Below are 3661 nucleotides of genomic sequence, written 5' to 3'. Positions count from 1 at the left end.
TGATGCAGAGATAGGTTGGTTCAAATGAACTGAGATGTCAATGAAGTATGTTGCAAGTTAATTAGTTGTAGGTACTAAAAAAGTTCCTAAAGCTTCAATTTTCTTTTTGTTTTTCGTCTAAAAGGTGAACGTATAGCAAAAATAATAGCCAATTAATGTCAAAAGTTATCCGTGTTTAAGTATCTTATACATTATCAACAAACAACGGAACAAAGATCCTTCTAAGAAGAAACAATGTACTTTCTCCATAACTCTAATGGGACTTACTTCGATGTCGCCAAATTTCAGTTTATTTGCAGACAATAGTCATATCCTTCTGATCGAATTTCAATATCTATACTACTTGGGGATATTATATAATTTCCAATCTTAATTTCGTTGATAAGGTAAAATTATTTGCAGTAAGGGATAATAACGTTTAAGTGATCGATCCGGGAATCGATAACGCGTTTTCAGGATAAAATTAAATACTATATATAAATTTATTAAAAAAAAAAAAATTATCTTTAAAAATCTTCAGCTTTATAAGCTAGTTACTGGATACAACCGGGTAGTGAGCAATACAGCTTTAATACAATAACATATTGGTAGAAAATTATACGTCGTGTCCTAGATTTATAAAAGCGCAAGTATGTCAATAGAAAAAATTAAGTGCAAAATGTCGACACGATACTTGAAACAAACAGTACACAGTCCTCTGATAAACAGACGTCTTTACAGTTTTATTTCAACAGAATGTATCGAGAACACACTCGGGAATGCAGACCGTTTTGTTTTTTTTCTTCATCGTCGATACTGCAATCTATTTATAGAAGTGTTGACAAACAATTGTGATATCATTTTCGTTAAATAAAATTCAGCTTCATTTGATAATAATGATAATGAAATATATCAATATTTGAACATGATAATTATATTATCGTTATTTTATTGCATAAATGTTCAGGCGGATAAGTCCTCAGACAATTGTATTCGTCAACCTTACGAGTCTTTATTTTTTGTTTCGATATGGATATCTTCAAAGAAATACACGGGTCGTTGAAAAGTGAACCGATGATGTTGTACATAGCTGGATACCAATATAACCTTGCGATAGTCGTCCTTTGATATGGATCTGAGAGGCTACGACCGTGCTGTTCTCCGCTCATAGCAAATGTACGATTTTCAGATGGTGAAAAAAAGTTATCTAACCCACCCGAACCCACAATGTACATATAAACGTCTTCCCCACGAGATCAATGAATACTGGACTATTGTTACAATGTACAGTCAGAGTAAAAAAACCTTCGTCAGTTTTCAAATTATTTCCTTTATTAAGTCGTCAACTCTTAGTACCCTTTGAAACAAAAACAACTGATAATTGACAACTGCATATTAAATGAAACTCACATAGAACTTTTTGTTAGACGTGACTGTCATTATAACATTGCGACGCAATATGTCATTTTCGATCGGTAAACAGATTATCGCCCATACTAAGCACACGAAAATAGATCTTAAGGCGAGGAACCTTTCTTACCCTGACTGTACAATAAGACTTATCTTGTTTGACCTGATTAACCAGTTAGAAATGAGACACGAGTATTATTAAGAAACAAAAGCCGATTACATTGGTTATAACAGACACGTGCGAGCGCCTCGAAAAACAATTTGATGGCGTTAAACTTATACAGCACATGTTGTACGAAGTGTTCCCTCCTGTCTCATCTAACTGGAGTTTAAAACTAGAACTAACCATTTTCAAAACGAAGATATATGTTCAATAAGAACAAAGTTGCGTTCCGAGTCCGGTCGGATTCTTCCCGGACCGATAAATTCTAATTTAAGTATCTTGAGTTCGTGAGCGGTATTTCCTTAGATCCAATATAGCCAAAGTTTAGCAGTTTAAAATTCGCACTCACACGAGCTTTTATATGAATATATAAGCTAGAGATCTCTTTAAATACGCAATAATGACCAAAAGGTACAGAACAATCGTCCGTTTGATCGCGCACTTCTTCTAAACTTCTCAATAGAGGCAAAAGGCTCCACCTTTAGCGGAGACTGTATTGTGTAAAAGATACATTAGTGGACAAAGAAAAACAAACATTTTTCTAAGCATTTTACTATGAATGGTTCATTCACAAAGGTTCATCAAATTTATGGTAATTAGTATTGACCTAATTAACATTAAATCATTCAAAGGAATAATTCAATTATTAATCAGTATAAGTTAATTTAAAATTTCGTTAAGGCATAGTTACTTAAAATTGTTCTGTTGATAAAGGGCTTAATGAAGAAAAAGTTTGTTTAAATGATTTGTAACTTACTATTTTCAGTAATTATTAAGGATTAAAATCGGTAGTATTTTATTACGTAAAAATGAAATCATAAGCTTTTCATGGTAACTAAATATAGGAAATGTTGCCTCTTTTCAGGCACGTATGTACCATCAAACGTACATGCCTAATCAATTATATACACAAAATAAATCCATACATTTTTAAAACAGTTTTCGTTTCGGCGGTAAGTGTTCACGTGACTTGCTTTTCATGGCATCACTAGACGGACGGACCAATGGGTAATTTGAGAGTGAGTTATCATCACATTCCATTGACACTGACGCTGTAAGAAACTTTACAATTTTACACATAGCTTTGGTAACTGAGATGTTATACCCCTTTTGCCTGTAGTTACACTGGCTTACTCGCCTTTAAAACCAGTACACAACATTTCTTTAAAGATGATGTTATAGTATTTATTTATGGACATCTATATATATAAAAATGAATTGCTGTTCGTTAGTCTCGTTAAAACTCCAGAACAGCTGGACCGATTTGGCTAATTTTGGTCTTGAATTGTTCGTGGAAGTCCAGGGAAGGTTTAGAAGGTGAGTAAGTATGATAAAAATGCTAGGAATATAATAAAAAAAACAATTTTGTTTTTTCTTAGAAATAGGTTTATTACAGAATTATCATTAATTTTCTATGTTTATCGATGTTAGACAATAAAATATCGATGTTTTAAAATTGATTTTGCATTATTTAAATCATCGCTATATCTATTTTTCGAATCCATATATATAAAAATAAGTGGCATTTTTCGATGTCACTTTATAACTCAAGAACGGGCTCACCTAACCAAACCAAATTTTCAGCGTTTGTTCGGACTATTTAGTAGATGGTTTATGTGAAGTTTGCACAAAATCAGTCGAGTGGTTCTTCATTTATTACATTTTTTGTAACAAATGAATTCAATAAATGGCGGGTCATTTTGTTAATGGAGATTTTTTAGACGGGAAATTGTACGGTCAAATTAAAAGTAGGTTTTAATTAAAAATGACTCATCATCATACTCATCCACCAGTTTCAATAGGTAATACGTCTTATTTTAAATTATTATTTCCAAAAAAAATCATTTAAAAGTACAGCGTTTGCATTTATTTTCAAGTTTAAATATTATCTAAATCTAAATTCATCCACAAGCACAAAATTATATCTCAAGATGTGGTAAACTATATCATCTGTACATCGTTGATATATATGCCAAAATAGAAACTGAACGTCTTAATTTTAATCGTTTCAACCAAGCAAAATTAAGATCCGAAGAATAGATTCATTTGCAAGATGCGATAGCGAATGATGCTAATGTAAATGACATCAGGCGATTGACTATATTGCTA

The sequence above is a fragment of the Vanessa cardui genome, chromosome 3 (assembly GCF_905220365.1).
Source record: "Vanessa cardui chromosome 3, ilVanCard2.1, whole genome shotgun sequence".
Lineage (NCBI taxonomy): Eukaryota > Metazoa > Arthropoda > Insecta > Lepidoptera > Nymphalidae > Vanessa > Vanessa cardui.
The sequence above is the reverse complement of the archived record's forward strand: the minus strand, read 5'-3'. Positions refer to the sequence as shown.